The sequence below is a fragment of the Mastomys coucha genome, unplaced genomic scaffold (genome assembly GCF_008632895.1).
Source record: "Mastomys coucha isolate ucsf_1 unplaced genomic scaffold, UCSF_Mcou_1 pScaffold22, whole genome shotgun sequence".
NCBI classification, from domain to species: Eukaryota; Metazoa; Chordata; class Mammalia; order Rodentia; family Muridae; genus Mastomys; species Mastomys coucha.
The window spans coordinates 130,855,624-130,873,123 of NW_022196905.1; the positions used below are offsets into that span (position 1 = coordinate 130,855,624).

A 17,500-nucleotide genomic window follows, 5' to 3' on the forward strand; every position below is an offset into this window, starting at 1 on the left:
TGTATAGATGGCCATGAGCTATCATGTATGTGGCTGCTGGGAATTGAACTCAGGACCTCTGCTGGCCCTGCTCACTCTAGTCCACTCGCTCTGGTCCACTCGCTCCAGTGTAATTCACTGTAGCTGTCTTCAGACACACCAGAAGAAGGCGTCAGATCTCTTTACGGGTGGTTGTGAGCCATGTGGTTGCTGGGATTTGAACTCAGGACCTTCGGAAGAGCAGTCAGTGCTCTTACCCGTTGAGCTATCTCGCCAGCCTGAGACAGGGTTTTGTGTTGTCCAGACTGGCCTTCAACTCATTATAAAGCCAAGGATGACTTTGAACTCCCTGCCTCTACCTCCTGAGTGCTAGGACTGAAAGCATGCATCACCACACCCTGTTTGGCCTGTGTTACAAAAGTGATTTTCACCTTGAGCTTGGCATCCCCTTCCCAGACTAGGAGGTTCCCACCCCACCCCAGGGGGCCACCACAAATAGCCAGAAGGCCACAGTGGACCTGACTTGGGGTAAGCTAGTGCCTTGGCCCTTCCAGGGATCTAGGCAAATGGCACATTCCAGAGGCTTCTAAAGGTTTCTAGTGCCTGCTTCCAGGGTCTGGAGCAACAAATAAGACCCTTGGTGGGGGGCAAGGGCAGCGGAGGGAGGGAGGGAGCCTTAGGGTCTGCAGGGACCTGTTTCTGGAAATGTGTTAGGCCCAGCCCTGTCTGCTCTGGCTTTCCGTTTGGCAGGTGCGCAGTGGCTTGGCCCTTGGAAGATCCTGGGTGGGTGAGGCGTGTTCAACTTCCCAGACTCAGTGGGGGGGGGTGTCTTAGAGGTCCAGCTGTCTTGGACACCCACGGGGCACCAGCCTGAGCGGGCCTTGCACATCTGGTTGGTTTATAGCTCCCCTGGAATATGTCACCAACAGGCAGTCAAAGCCAGTTTGTTTAACTTGTTCTAATTACTAAGCAGCGTAGGTGGAGCTGGTCCTATCCCCGGGCTCTGGGACCTGCCCAAAGACGTATCTGCCTTGCTCTGGACCTCGGTGGCCCTAAGTAAGATGGGGATTCTGAGAGATTTTTGCCCATCGGCAGCTGAGGAGGAAAGACATTCCCAGCACCTACGACATAGATAATCTGCTGATCCCCATGAGCCATAAGAGGTCCAGGCGGGGCTGGGGAGGTGCTCTCTCTCAGTAAAGTGCCTGCCTTACAAGCTTGAGGACCCGAGATCAATCTCCAGGGGCCACCTAAAAAGACAAGCATGAAGGTAGAGCTCATTTGTAAGCCTCTGGGGCCGGCTAGTCATCTAACTTAGCAAACTTGCTATGTTCCAGGCCAATGAGAAACCTTGTCTCAAAAAATAAAGTAGCCCACTGGGGCTCACGCTAGTAGGAGATGGCGAGGTAGAGGCAGGAGGATTATAAGTTTTCAGGCCAGCCAGGGGACTAGCAAGGTGGCTTACTGGCGAAAGGTTGTTTACCTTTTCAATTCCCAGAACCCAAAATAAGGTAGAAGGAGGGAACTAAGCTAGAGTTGTCCTCTGACCTCCACTTGACCTCTACCCGTCCCCCTTCCCCCCAGAGAGAGAGAAAGAGAGAGAGAGAGAGAGAGAGAGAGAGAGAGAGAGAGAGAGAGAGAGAGAGGCGGGAGGGGAGAACCAGATGGCTATGTACGGTAGCACACCCTTGTAATTCCAGGACAGAGCAATTACTGCAAATTGAAGTTAGCCTGGTCTACATAGTGTGTTTAAGGCCAGCCTGGGCTATGGCCTGCCTTAGCTACATATTGAGACCCTGGGCTTGAGCCCTCTCTTGCTCACTGCAAGGTGACATCAGTTGCTCCACCTGTAAAAGGGGTCCACATCGGATTAGATCCAGGCCTTGGGCCTCAGCTTCTCACTGACACACCCTGACCACCCACCCACAGCAACACAGGAGCTGACGGGCCCTTTTGCTACCTGCCTTTGTCCAGCACTGCTACTGCTGGTGGCTGTACTCTCAGGACTCAGCCCTCACCTCCTGCTTGAGGCCGGATTCCTGAGGGTGCGCTCTGAGAAGGGCTTTGTCGATATGGTAGGAGTTGGTTACAGGAGGGAGTTCAAAGAGACAGCAGAATTTTCCTCTGAGTTGTTAGTCATAGACTCTAACGGGCCATCTGTGGAGAGGGTAACATAGGACAGGCAGCCCAGAGGGGGCTAGTTTCCCCAGCATGACAGCCGGCAGAAGATAGGGAGGCCTGTCTTAGTTCACATATATCAGGCTTCATCCACTTTGCTGCATAGAGCCAGCTGTGCCCAGCCCAGGAGACTAGCTGTTGCTATCAGCCACACAATAGTGAAGTGACTCCCTCCTCCTCCTCCTCTTCTTTCTTCTCCTCCTCTTTCTCCACCTCTTCTTCCTTCTCCTCCTTTTCCTCTTCTTCCTCCTCTTCCTCTTCCTCCTCCTCTTCCTTCTCCTCTTCCTTCTCCACCTCTTCCTCCTCCTCCTCTTCCTCCTTCACTTCCTCCTCCTCTTTCCTCTTCCTCCTCTTCCTCCTCCTCTTCCTTTTCCTCCTCCTTCCTCTTCCTCCTCCTCTTCCTCCTCGTTCTCTTCCTCCTCCTCCTCTTCCTCCTCATTCTCTTCCTCTTCATCCTCTTCCTCCTTCATTTCCTCCTCCTCCTTTCTCTTCATCTTCCTCCTTCCTCTTACTCCTCCTCCTTCCTCTTCCTCCTCCTCTTCCTCCTCCTTCTTTTCCTTCTCCTCCTCCTCCTTCTCCACCTCTTCCTCCTCCTCTTCCTCCTCTTCCTCCTCCTTCTTCCTCCTCTTTCCTCTTCCTCCTCCTCCTTCCTCCTCCTCTTTCCTCTTCCTCCTTCTCCTTCCTCTTCCTCCTCCTCTTCTTCCTCCTTCCCCTTCCTCCTACTTCCCTCCCCCTTCCTCCTTCCCACTCCTCCGGGGAGTCTCTGAGGACTTCCCTCTATTGGTCACTCTTGCTGAACAGCCCCCATGGCCCTCAGGAAAAAGCCCAAGTCATGGCCAGGCTTACTGTTCCTGCAATATCCTCACCACCCTAAGGACACCAGAATACCGTCAGCTGGGCTGTGCTCCTCCCCCTGGCTCACGCTTCCTACAGCCGGGCCACATCACCATTTGGACCACACTTCTCCCTGGAACATGCCTCTTACAGGTGAGGCATAACCCCTAAAGTTAATGCCACATCCCGTCTTACTTGGACACGCCCTCCCCATCTGGGCCACGCCCCCTCCACCGGGCAGACACTCCTGGCTAAGCCACATTCCTTCCATTGGCCCAAGCGCCCCCAACACCCAATCATATCTCTCCTTCAGCTGAGCTTCACTCCTCCTAGGATATATCCCCTATAGCTAGGCCACACCTTCTTCCTTTGGGCCACAGCCCCTTTAGCTGTCCACCCCTCCCACTGGGACATGCGCTCTTACAGTTAGGTCACAAGCTCTTTCAGATGAGCCATGCCACGTCTAACGTACCCTCTACAGCTGGCCACATCTCTTCCCTTTGGATCACACCCCTCCTACTGGCCACACCTCCTTTCATCGTAGCCAACCCCCTCCCCTTCAGATAAGCCGTGTCCCGTTCAGTAGAGCCACACATCATTCTACCAAGCCACACCCCTCAGCTATGCCATAGCCCTTCTCTCTGGACCATACTCCATCAATCTGTTCAGGCCTCTGTCCTTCCTACATAGCTTATAGCTCTTCTTCAGGCGGCGTCATATCAGCTATTCTGAGTCTCCCAGTCTTGGCAACAGACAGTCCCCTTCCCTGCCTCTTCCCTTGGTTCGCAGTTCATCTTCATTCTTGGAAACTTCAGCTCTGGCACAAGTAGAAAGACGCGATTGCCAAGAGAGGAGCAACACAGCCCTCGGCAGTTGTCTCGACACAGAGTAGCTTCCTTCGTCCATTATCAAAGCTCTAGGGAGAGAAAAGCTGCAGGACAAACGCTAGGCTGCGCTGGGCGCACATGGTTCGTGCTGCATTGGAGAAAGGGTGTGAAGAGAGAAGGTTCCTGCTAGGTATACTGGCTAAAGTAGGAATCCTCACTCTAATAAACCAGCACTTGTCCAGCAGGTGGCTCCCAGGAAAGACAGCAAGGGCTCTGCCACAGTAGATTTGCATCTGGGGAACCCCAGGAGCTGAAGAAAGCTGCCTTGCAGGGGTCATGACTGGGCAAGGCAGGACCTTCGCACAGAGAAGGCCCAAGTTCTAAGAGGACAAGCCCAGCATGCCCAACGACCGTTTGACACATAAATATGGGAGCCAAGGACCAGGAGAGACGAACACACATTCAGAACAGAGCATGAGTAAATAGAAGAAAACAAAAACAAACAAAAATAAAAAACCAAATGAGTTCTCCAAAACCCTAAAGCAGAAGCCACAATGTTTTTCTGTTTACTCAGTACCCTTCGAGAGACATGAGTATCTGTATCCCCGTCATGATTGTTTTTTACATTTGTTTGCTTTGAGGGCACATGTGCTGCAAACATGTGGAGGTCCAAGGATACCTTGCAGGAGTCTGTTCTCTCCGTGTATGTCCTAGGGACTGGACTCAGGTTCTCAGGCTTAGTGGCAAGCACCTTTACCCACTGAGCCAACTCACAGGCCTTGAACTTGTCAGGACCTACGATCACCTGCGAGACGGACATCTGCCTCTGCCTGTGGGGGATTATCATGACTAAGTTAACTGAGGCAGAAAGGCCTGCTGCATCGACCTTGGATGAGACTGTTCCCTGGGCTGGAATCCAGGGCTGTATAAAAAAGAGCCGGTGACCTGAGCGCTGGAAGATTCAGTGCTGACTCCTAACTGCAGGTGGGGTGGGAACCAGGGGTTTCAAGTTCCTGCTACCCTGACTTCTCTCCTGTGATATAACTCCAGTTTAAACAAACAAACAAACAAACAAACCAAATAAAAACAAAAAACAAAGCCCCAGCAACCTCAAACAACCTTCTTCCTCCAAGTTGCTTTTGTTACAGTATTTTATCACATCAAGAGAACAAAAATGCACATTCAGAAGTGAAAATTTTTAAAAGTTGACAGAAAATTCAATAAAGGATTAAGATATAGGGATGTGTTTACAACATTGTAAGGGGAAAGTGTGAAGATTGAAGAGAGAGAGAGAGAGAGAGGGAAGCAAATCTTTAAGAAGGCATATAATCACAAAAATTCAGACTCCTGGAGGTAGAAAATAATAAATGTTTTCAAAGATAAAATGAGGCCTGTGGGAAATGTCAGAAATCAGAAATAACAGCACCAAACAGACAGAGCAGGAAGTAGAAGCCACTAGTGTTCTTTTGAGAAAGATGATTTTTCTGGATAAGATCCTATACCCAGCACAACTATCACAAAAGATGTGAGCCTGGAATGAAGACCTTGGTTTTAGACATGCACATTCTGAAGCATGTATTCATACCCCACATGCCTCCTCTCAGATGGTGAAGGATGAGCATCACCCCAAGGAGAGCAAACTAGAGAGAAGAAAACACAAAACATGAATATGCAAAAGTATGGCTTTAAACTCCAGAGCCAAGGATGACCTAACCCTCTTGCCTAGGTGCTGGAATTTCAGCAGGGATGGTTTCTGCATGGCTGGGGATGACACCCAGGGCTTTGAGTATGCTACCAATTCAGCTACATCCCTGACACCCACTTCTCTTTTTAAAAAGTTTAAAGCCTTGAAGAACTGACTTTTCCCCATATACGATATAATTTGAAAATGCTATTTTTGGTGTTGGCATTTAAACTCAAGCTTTATGTAGGCCTTGTATGTATCCTCCCACTAAGCTACACCCCAGCCCCATGACACAATTGCATTTTTTAAATGGGGAAAAAAATCAGTGCTATATAAAGAGATGGACAAAATTGGATCTGTATTCTGTTTGTAATTATATAAAAGATGGATAGCTGGGAATGGAAGAAGAGGGGACAAACAGAAATAGTTGCATCAAAGTGGGCAAGTTTCCCCCTTGTTTTTATAGAACTTCTGGGTGACGTAACACCTTGGCTCAGGCTACTGGTCTAAAAATAGGGTTGGCCATCTCTATCTCATTAGAGTTGCTGTATGGTCTGGGGAGAAGTCAGGGGAGAAGGGGGTGTCTAATATCCCCATTTCTTCCTCTTATCTCCCTTTCTCCTGTCTCTTTCCCTTCCCTCCCTCCCTTTTTCCTTCCCTCCCTTTTTCCCTTCCTCTCTTCCTCCCTCACCTCTCTCTCTTTCTAAGATAATATGTAGGCCTGGCTGGCCTGAAATTCACTATATAAACCAGGCTAGCCTTGAACTCAGAGATTTCCCTGCCATCTTTTCTCCTAATTATCTGTATCTACGCAAAGGTTTGTTGGAGGGTTTATTGCATGAGCACAGGTTCCTGCAGAGGCCAGAAAGAGGGTATCAGATTCCCCTAAAACTGAAGTTATAGGCCATTGTGAGCCACTTGATGTAGGTACTTGGAACTGAACTCAGGCCCCATGATTGATGCGGGAGGGCCCAGTCCGCTCTGGGTGTTGCTACCCTTGGATAGGAGGCCAAGGTATCACGGGAAAGGCAGGAGAATGTAAGCCTGAGAACAAGCCAGTGAGCTTCATTCCTCCATGGATTCTGCTTCAGTTCCTGCCTCTAGGTTCCTACTTGGGGTCCCTTCATGAGGGAACTTTGAAATAAAACATCCCTTCCCAAATTGCTTTTGATCATAGTGTTTATCATAGCAATAGAAAACAGACTAGCACAAACAGTATGTCATACTCCTAATCACTTCTCTCTCTCTCTCTCTCTCTCTCTCTCTCTCTCTCTCTCTCTCTCTCCATTTGTTTTTTTGAGACAAAGTCTTGTGTAGCCCAGGTTGACCTTGAACTCATGCAGTTGAGAATAGCTTTGACCTCTGATCCCCTCCTCTACCAGCCAGTGTTGGGATTACAGGCCAGCCCCTCTTCACACAGCACTGGTGATGAATGCCAGAGCCTCTTACATCTAAAACAAGCACTCTACCCATGGAGCTGCATCTCCTAGACTTTGGTGTCAGTCTTGACTCTGACTCTTTTCCTCAGTCCCTGAGATGCAAAACCGGATTTTAACACGGGTCCCTACAGGTGACCAGGATTCAAATGCCCGGTCTGAGTTCCAACTCTTGCTGAGAACCTGGGTTCTAGTCTCGTAACTGTTCCTAACTCCAGTTCTAGGGGATATGACATTCTCTTCTGGCCCCTCAGGTACCACACAGGTAAACATACATGCATACAAACACTCACACACATAAAATGAAAATAAATTAAAGAAACCAAAGTGGACAGCACAGAGGAACAACTCTGAGCTCCTGATCTGGTGACTTCCCATTGTGAAGGGAAACGGAGGTTGATCTCTGCCCTCCATAGCATGCACGCGCACCAACATGCACATACGCCAACATACACACACCAACATGATCACACTAACATGCCACACATGCTCACATGCCAATATGCACACACCAATACGCACACACACCACACCAACATGTAGACACATCAACACGTGAGCACACACATACCAACAGGTAAAATAAAATTTTCATTCCTTAAGTTGTGTGTGTCAAGTATTGTGAACCACAGCTGATGCCACAGAGATGAAACACGAACTAATGCATTTGAATAGATGATCTTCAAATACCAACAACCATATGAAAGGCTCAAGTTCATCATCTATAACTGACAGATGGAAATGAAACCACGCCCACCAAAATGGCTGACATTGAATCGATGAACAGAACACTCCAGGGGTGGGGGTTGGGGGTAGGGGTAGGGGTGGGGATGGGGTGGGGGAGGACCAGAGCATCTGGGAGCCTCACACCTCACAGGCAGTGCGCAGTCACACTTTTGAATTATTTATTATCTTATGTATTTATTATATGTGTGGGGCCATGTGTGTGTGCACGTGATAGCATGAATCTTGAGCTCAGAGGACAGATTACACGAGTCAGTTCTCTCCTACCCTGTGTATCTGGGGATTGAAATCACGTCATCAGGCTTGGTAGCAAACACCTTTACCCACCGAGCTGTCTCACCAGTTCATGGTGCAACCACTGTTAAAGAACTTTCTGTCCATTTCTAGTAGGTCTAACTATAAGCTAACTCGACTAACATGTCCAACAAAATGAATGCATACATTTATCCAAAGGCGGGCATGAGAATGTGTGTAGCAGTCTTGCTCATGGTAGCCCACGTAACAAATAACCCTGGTTTCTGGGCTTGTAAAGATGTCCCAATGACTAAAATGCTTGCCTCCAAGTGTGAGGACTCAGGTTTGGATTCTGAGAACCTACATAAATCTGATGTGGTAGCATACACATAACCCCAGCTCTCTTATGGCGATATTAGAGACAGGAGAATCTACAAACCCTCTCAGGCCAGCTAGTGTGGCACATACAGAGCATAGCCAGCAAGGTGGGAGGTAAGAACCGATTCCTGAGATTGTCCTTAGACCTCCACTTATATGCTCCATGGCACGCATGTACTCAGAGAGGAGAGAGAAAGAGAGAGAGAGAGAGAGAGACAGAGAGAGAGAGAGAGAGAGAGAGACAGAGACAGAGAGACAGAGACAGAGACAGAGACAGAGAGACAGACAGAGAGACAGAGACAGAGAGAGAAAGCAAGAGAGACAGAGACAAAAAGGAAAAAGATTGATTCCCAAATCAGAAGTCCAGCGTGAGGGTCTAGACCTGTAATCTCAGATACCTGGGAGGCTAATTGAATAAGAATGGCCAGTGAGGGCTGGGAGCAAGGCTCAGTGGTAGAGCCTCTGCCTAGAATCCCCCAGTGAGGGGCTGGGGATGTGTCTCATCAGTAAAGCACTTTCTTAGTATGCAGGAGGCCCTGGGTTCAATTCTTATCATTCAAATCATCATCATCATTATCATCGTCATCATTGTAGTGGCTATTCCTGTTGTCAACTTGACTATTTCTGGAATGAACTACAATCCAGAATTGGAAGGCTCACCTGTGGTCCTAATCTGGAGGCTGAGAGATACAAGTTTCTGACCTGGATCTTGGCATGGAGATCTTGAGGCATAGTGGCTATGAGTCCCAGAAGATTAAGACAGGAAGATCTCCAAATTCAAGGTCATCTAGGATTAAAGGTGTGGTGGCACACACCTTTAATCTGGGCCACACCTTTTGCTGGAGACCTGTATAAGGACATTGGAAGAAGGCTTTCTGCTTTGCCTGCTTGCCTTGTGGGACTGAGCAACTGCTGCCAACCATTGTTGGAAGCTGGAGTACAGACTGTAAGTCAACAACAAATTCCTTTACTATATAGAGACTACCGTAAGTTCTGTGACTCTAGAGAACCCTGACTAATACAATCATCTACATCATCATCATCACCATACCTAATTATAAACACAAGAAAGAGGAGTCTGGAATATAGAATGCAAACGCTGTGGGCAAGCTATAATGCAGGGAGCTGAGCAGGGGTGGGTAGACACAGGCCTCCCTGCCTTATTCACACGTTTTCCAGGCAGATCTGCCCTTCCTCGCTCCACCCAGGAGACCTTCAGCTGACCCAAAGGGCAGCTTGCATCTCCGGGGCTGGCTGTCCCAGTGATCTTGATAGCCTCCCCGGGGAACTTCGTCCTGTGCACAGGAAATGCCTCCCCTAGCAGCTGCTCTGTTCCCGCCACAGCTGGTCTCCATTTCCACCCAGGCACAGAGGAAGGGCTCAGGTTACAGCCAGGGGGATTTCAGACAGAGATAAAGATGGCTTTGATGCAGGAGTTCATCCGTCCTGGCTTATGTCATGAGAGAGAAGATCAGAAGGGAGGGAATATTCTCTCCCATTTGCCTGAGAGGGTCCAGAGGCTAGCCTACATGGAGAGGATAGGGGTTACAGTGAAGGAGCTTCACTGGGCATCGTCTCAGGTGTCAAGTCAATGATACAATGCCCCATGTTCAGAGTAAACTTATCTAATCCCATCAACCACCACTGAGCTCAAAGCCTGAATAAGCCAGCCATGGTAGTTAAGAGCTCAGACTGCCTAGGTTTTCCTCAGGCTGTGTGACATTGGATCAGTTAACTAACCTCTCTGGGTTTTGTTTCCCTGTCTGTAAAGTGGAGATGCTCATGGCTCTGGTCTCACTTTCTTTAAAACATTATGGTTCTTGCTGGCAGGATGGGTCCGTGGGTAAGGGAACTTGCTGCCAACCTTAACACATGAGTTCACTCTTGTCTCTGACCTCCATACATGTGCAGGCATATATGTGCATGTGTGTGCACATGATACACAATAAACAAAAATGTAACAAAAAGTAAAAGCATGAAGCTTCTCAATCTCCTTGGGAGAAATAGAAGCAAACCATTTCTTTAGAAAACCTGGTACTGTCTGCACAGTTAGTTGTATCCTTTTGGCATGCAGGGCTAACACATTCCCCTTGGTCCCTAGGTCCTAGGAGTAAGGGTGCCAGACCCAGAAGAATCCCAAATGGAGCTGGGCCTGCCAAGGCAGCCCTGTGATGCCAGTTACTTAAGGCTGAGGCACGAGGATTAAGAGCCTGAAGCCAGTCTGGGCAACTGAGTGAGACCTTGTCTCAAAATAAAGAGAGCTGGATATGTGGCTCAGTGGTAGAGCGTCTGCCTAGAATCCCCCAGTGATGGGCTGGGGGTGGGGCTCAGTGGTAGAGCCCCTGCCTAGAATCTCCCAGTGAGGGGCTGGGGTGTGGCTCAGTGGTAGAGCCCCTGCCTAGAATCCTCCAATGAGGGGCTGGGGGCGTGGCTCAGTGGTAGAGCCCCTGCCTAGAATCCCCCAGGGAGGGGCTAGGGTGGAGCTCAGTGGTAGAGCCCCTGCCTAGAATCCCCCAGTGATGGGCTGGGGGTGGGGCTCAGTGGTAGAGCCCCTGCCTAGAATCCCCCAGGGAGGGGCTGGGGTGCAGTTCAGCAGTAAAATGCTTGCCACGGAAACTTGAGGACCTGCATTCTATATCCCCTGGCTCATGCATGGTGATGCACACTTGGAATCCCAGAGATAAGTAAGTCCTTGGGATTCCCTGGTCAGTTAGTCAATCAGTCAGTTCTAAGCTGGAGGGACACTGAGCTTCAAAAAAAGAAACAAAGGAATAAAAAAAAAAATTGGAGTATGTCTAAGGAATGACAGCGGAGGTCCTCTGGCCTCTTTGCACGCATGTGTGCGTGCACGCGCGTGCACGTGCGAACACACACACACACACACACATGCGCGCGCACATCTAAGGAGCTGGTGAGATAGTTCAGGAAGAAAAGGAACGTCTTAGCTAGGGGTTTCTACCGCTGTAATAAAACACTGTGACAAAAAGCAAGCAAGTTGAGAAGGAAAGGGTCTGTTTATCTTAGAGCTTTCATGAGGGAAAGTCAGGGGAGCCTGGAGGCAGGAGCTGATGCAGAGGCTGTGGAGGACGCTGCTCACTGCTTGTTCCTCAAGGCCTGCTCAGCTGCTTTCCTGTACGGTCCAGCCCCATCTCCCTAGGATTGACACCACCCGCAATGTGCTGGGGCTCATCAATCACTATGAAAACGCCCTACCGGCTTGCCTAGAGGTGGGTGGGCCTTATGGAGGCATTTTCTCAATTGGTGGCTCTTTCTTCTCAGAAGACTCTAGCTTGTGTAAAGTTGGCATCATCATCATCATCATCATCATGACAAAGTACTTGTTGGAGAGAAATGCCTTCTTGACCTTCACAGATGAAGCACCCCTCCCCCCTCCCCCCATAAACGCAATGAATACACTTAGGCGCCACATTTGAACAACAAAGGCCTTTGTACAGCATCTTCCTGGGTGTCCTACAGTTTAACTCAATCCCCCTGGATCCTGCTGTAGCCAAACTGATCAGGAGGGAAGGTTGACAACTACCTTAATTCCTTGATCCTCAGTTGCTATATTCATGATAAGGAAAATTCACCATGATGAGGACCTTCCACTGGTTAGGAGTAACCGATGTGTCGAAAGTTTGGCTTATCACATTTGAGTAGTGGCCGACAAAGTGTGGAAACCCTGTTCCCCCTTCTCCCCTCTAGCCATTTACAGTCTAGCGAGAACAAATTGTTATAGTACCACGCAAGTTACATTTTGAAAAGTACTTTTTCCCATGATCCGCTCCTCCTGTAGCTGGGGAGTCCTCGCAATTAATGTGAAGACAAGAAGAGAGACCACCAGGCGGTGGTGGCACACGCCTTTAATCCCAGCACTTGGGAGGCAGAGGCAGGAGGATTTCTGAGTTTGAGGCCAGCCTGGTCTACAGAGTGAGTTCCAGGGCTCACAGTGTAGTTCCAGCCAGGGCTACACAGACAAACCCTGTCTTGAAAAACCAAGAGAGACCACACCGCTCAGAAAGAGTAAATAAGTTGGAAATCCAGACGCTCCGGTTTTCCACCCATACCTGAGGCTGAGTTTGAGGAAAATGAAGCTTGGGGGTTTCTAGGGCAACAAGATGGGGGGCGGGGATGTTTCTTCCACCCCATCGTGCCCCGGGGGCTTCTGGGAGCCCAGCTGGATTCACCAAGTGGTAGTAAGGAGGGGGCTCAGGTTAGAAGCTGGACCTTGGTGGGGGAATTGGGGAACCGGCTCAAGAATTGCTTCTGTGTGGGATGCTGAGCGTGGGAGAATCGGGAAGGATGAGGTGGGGTGTGCGGGGGGCCTGCAAATTCCTCAGGGGAGAATCTGCTCAAGCCTCAGAGAAGGGCAGAATGGATAGGTTATCCCGAGTGCCTTCGTCCGCCTCTCTTGTAGCTCTCCCTGGTGCTACGGTTGGAAGCTGGCTGCTTGGGAGGAAGGAAGCCAGCCGCCAGCAGATTAAGGAGTAAGACACCCAAATAGAGGCTGGGAAAATGGCTCTGTCAGTGAAGTGCTTGCTTTGCAAGTGTGAGGGCCTGAGTTTGAGCTCCAGGACCCATGCACTAACAATGCTCAGCATGATGGTCTGAATCCAAGCACAGGGAAGACAGAAACTGGACGGTGCACGGACAACCAAACTATCCGAATAAGCGAGCTCCAGGCTCAGTGAGAGACCCTGTCTCGGCGAGAGAGAGGTGAAGGGCCTGGAGAAACTTCACAGCCATTGAGATTGCTTGCTGCACAGTTTGACAGGAGTTTGGTTCCTAGCACCAGTGGCTTTCAATCCCCTTAACTCCAGCTCCAGTGACAACAACACCCTCTTCTGGTCTTTGTAGGTACTGCACGCATGCACAAGAGCTCCCACACGTGCATATATATTTTTTTTTTCGAGACAAGGTTTCTCTGTATAGCCCTGGCTGTCCTGGAACTCACTCTGTAGACCAGGCTGGCCTCAAACTCAGAAATCCGCCTGCCTCTGCCTCCCAAGTGCTGGGATTAAAGGCATGCACCACCACCGCCTGGCCGAACTCTTAATTATAAGGAAATACTTAAAACTAAGGTGGAGAGCAGTGTAGAAAGATGTCTAATGTCAACTGCCGGCCTCCACCCGCACATACCAACTCAAAGACTCAAACAGTACGGCTCTCTCTCCTGACTGTTGGGCCGTTGCCCATTTCCCATTGCCTGCTAGGTCAGCCAGGCAGAGTGCTAAGCAAGTGGGGTCAAGACGAGCCTGTATAGTAGGGCCTACCAGCTCCAGCACTGCGTGCTCTGCCTGGTACCCAGAGCTCAGGAAGGCAGCTATCTTGGGGTTTAACATCACTGTCAAGCTGGGGAGGGTGAGAAGGCATCTTGGTTCGGCTTGACTTTGTGTTTTCTTTTTACATGCTTGTAATCTCACCGCTGGGGAGACTCAGGTGGGAAGATCATCAGTTTGAAGTCCGGCAGGGCTAACATGGTAAAAATCCTGTCTCCAAAAGAGACAATGAATGAAAAAGAAAAGAAAAAAGAACCTCATAACTAAATAAAACTTGGTGATTTTATTTTCAATTATATGTCTCTCTCTCTGTATATGGCTCTCTCTGTGTGTGTATGTCTGTGTCTGTGTCTGTGTCTGTATCTGTATGAGGAGGTGAATGTGTGTCGGTCAGAGCACAACCTTGGGTGTCAGTACTCAGATGCCCTCTACCTTCTGTTTGAGGCGGGTTCTCTTTTTAGCCTGGAATATTACCATGCAGGCCAGGGTAGCTAGCCAGTAAATCTTTCTCTGCCTCTCCAGCAGAATGCAGGTTCCTGTTGTATGGCTCTGGCCTTCAAGCTGAAACACTCTATCCCTGACAGAGTCTCTCAGGTTCAGGAAATAAGCAACTCACAAGTCCCCGGAAGTCCCTAAAACTCAACAGACTCTCTAAGGACCTGCCCCAGGTCATATAAACAGGAAGCCCTGCTGAGAAGAGACTGGTGCGTGGAAGCAGTCTGTGAGTCACTCAGAACGTTTGTGAACTGGCACCCAGGCTGGGGTGGGCTTCTCAGCAGTGCAGCTGTCTTTGCTCCTATGCTAACCCCAGTAAACTCATTGGTTCACTAAGCAGATTGAATAGTGTCTTTAGTTACCGTTGGTATTCTGTCTGGGGACAGGCCATGTACATCTCAAGACAGCCATGCTCGGCTCTTTATGTGGGTTCTGAGGATCCAAACGTGGGTCCTTTCTGTGTGAAGCGACCACTGTACCCACTGGGTTCTGCTCGGTTTTGTTGTTTCTGTTCTCTTTCGTTTCGAGGTGGTACTATACTAGGTAGCTCAGCCTGGCTATAAAATCATGATCCTCCTGCCTCAGCCTCCCAAGTACTCGGATTGCAGGTGTATACTCCCTCACCAAGGTATGTGGTGCCAGGAACTAGACCAGGGCTTTGTGCATGCTTGGCAAGTACTCTATCAACTGAGCAACATCAGGGCCTTCAAGCGGAGGCCTTCTGAAGAGTTTAAGGTGCCAAGCCAAATGATGTGTGCAGCGGCCACCAGACATGCACTTGAAGTTGGTCAGGAACTCTATAACAGAAAGAGAAATGCCCGTGGACTTTAATTACCCGCTGTGCAGGCTCAGAAAAGCCCTCAGCACAGCAAGAGGCTGGAAACCAAACACCAGGCTACTAGAATACTCTACCATTTCTTCTCCCCCTCCTTCTTCCCTTCCTCTCCTCCTCCCTCTCCCTTCTTCTCCTCTTTTCTCTCCTCCCCCCCCCCCCCCCTCCGTACCAACCCCTAGCCTGGCTTAGTACATTCTGAGGGCATGAAGGGACGCGGCCACTTTCACGGGACGGCAGGAAGCTGTGAAAGCAGCCAGGCCAGTAGCTCTGTCCACAGGCTTCAGTGAGACACCATCACTCACAGTACCCCGAGGGAGGAAATCAGAGCGTGTGTTGGATCCTGTCCTCCACGCTGCGGGAGCCCCATAGATTCCTGGGCTGCAGATTCTCTCTCTTTCACGAGCACATGCCTGATAGGACTGGAGAGAGGGTCAAGTACAGACTGATGCTTGCTGCGCCGCGCACTCGTGGAGACCGAATCGATCCCAGCACCTAGGTAAGCAGCAGGGCATCCTGCGCATGCGCGAGACACCAGCTTCAAGGGGTCGGGGTGGGGCATCAGGAGCAGAAGGCTGCTAAGTCCTACTGGCTTCCAACCTAGCTGAGAAAAACCCAAGCCCGTGCTTCTACGAGAGACCCTGCTTCAAAGCAATAGGCCGAGGGAGATAGAAGGGGATAGCAGATGCCTCTTCTGGCTTCCACACATGTGTACAGGTGGGCTCGCTCAAACACGTGTGCACATACACATGTGCCTGAAGGACAGTTGACAGCGTCCAGAATGATCCCTTTGACCCAAGACAGCCTGCTGGGACACTGTTGCACTAAGTTGCCTAGGGTAGCCACAGATTTATTCTGTAGCTCAGGCTGGCCTTAAACTCTCCATTCTTTTGCCTCAGTTTTCCAAGTGCTGGGATTACAGACCTATCCCACTGCGCCTGGCTCAAACTTCCTCTTCCTCTTCTCCCTTCCCCCCTCCTCTTCTTCCTCCATCTCCTCCTTACCCCCTTTTCCTCTTCCTCCTCCATCTCTTCTTCCTTTTCTCCTCCTCATAATAATAGTTTATTATTATTATTATTATTATTATTATTATTATTATTATTATTATTATCTTATTGAAAGAGAGTTCCATGTGGCCCACACAGACTTCACATTCACTGTGTAGCCAAGGATGATCTTGCTTCCTGATCCTCCAGCCCCAAGTTCCCAAGTGCTAGGTTTATAGCCATGCACCACGGAGCCTCATCTATGTTGTGCTAAGGATCAAGCCCAGGGCTTGTGAACACTAGAAAAACACTCAACAAACTGTGCTACATACACAATCAGATACAGCATTGCTTCAATGACTGCTTCCCTCCCACCTTGGCACAGAGCTCAGGGACAGTGCATGGTATTAAAGACTGCAGGATACAAGCCGAGCAGTGGTGGCACACGCCTTTAATCCCAGCACTTGGGAGGCAGAGGCAGGTGGATTTCTGAGTTCCAGGCCAGCCTGGTCTACAGAGTGAGTTCCAGGACAGCCAGGGCTACACAGACAAACCCTGTCTCGAAAAACCAAAACCAACCAAACAAAAAAAAAACAAAAACAAAAACAAGATTGCAGGATGCAGACTAGATGCAAATGCAAGGGGTGGGCAGGGGCTCCAAGTGTCCTGCGCTCGTTTGGGATTTAAGATAAGGGCTATGAATCAGGAAGGAGATATACCTTGGTCAAGACGGCACAGCTGGTTCACGGTACCACCCAAGCTTTAGCCTAGCCAGCTGACTCCCACTGCCTGCCTGCTGCCTACCTTTAATTCCTCTCTCTCTCTCTCTCTCTCTCTCTCTCTCTCTCTCTATCTATCTATCTATCTATCTATCTCCCCTCTCTCTCTCCTCTCTCCCTCTCATTATTTGTCTGTGTGCCCATTCATGTGTGCAGATGCACATATTATGAACATGCCTGTGTATGCATGTGAGTGGAGGCCGTGTGTGTGTGTGTGTGTGTGTGTGTGTGTGTGCATCTGCACATATAATATGACACATAGGAAGGGGTCAGTTCTCTCCTTCCAACAGTTGGCTCCTGGGGATAGAGTCTGGGTCATCGGGCTTGCCAGCATGTGCCCATATTCACCGAGCCACTTTTCCTACCATTTTGTTTTTAGAGACAATGTGTTTCACAAGCCTCTGAGGCAGCTAGGCTGGCTGGCCAGGGAACCCTAAGGATTCTCTTGTCTCTTCTTACCTAGTTCTGGGATTACAAGCATGCACCACCATGCTCATATTCCTACTGCACCCTCCCACCCCCCATGGGTTCAAAAGGATTTGAACTCAGGTCCTTAAGCTTGCAAAGCAAGAACTTCACCCGCTGAGCCATCGCCACAGCCCTACAGCAAATTTTTAGCACACCACTTACTCATGAGCCAAGACTGCCTTTTGCCTTTAAAGGACTTTCCTGGGGGCTCTGTGGAGGTGACACTGAATAACACAAGCCTTTCCCACAGAGGAGCAAGCTCCTCGGTGCTCCTGGCTCTGGGGTTGTGGGCGGCGGTGATCGCAGTATCTCCCAGTCCCACACCTCACCCTGTGGGACAGACAGCTGCAGAGAACTGGTGACACAG

General features: G+C 49.7%; 1 protein-coding gene and 1 long non-coding RNA gene across 3 annotated transcripts in view; both read right to left on the reverse strand.

Moving 5' to 3' along the window:
- The window catches only part of Col26a1 (collagen type XXVI alpha 1 chain), a 147,465-nt gene that overhangs the window by 29,469 nt on the left and 100,496 nt on the right, over nucleotides 1–17,500 (reverse strand). The window lies entirely within an intron of this gene.
- LOC116068567 overlaps nucleotides 14,456–17,500 on the reverse strand; it is a 3,504-nt gene continuing 459 nt past the window's right edge. Inside the window, exons 2-3 of the long non-coding RNA XR_004109619.1 lie at nucleotides 15,096–15,322; nucleotides 14,456–14,865 (exon numbers count right to left, since the gene is read on the reverse strand). This is a non-coding gene — a long non-coding RNA (uncharacterized LOC116068567). The remainder of the gene's footprint in view (nucleotides 14,866–15,095; nucleotides 15,323–17,500) is intronic.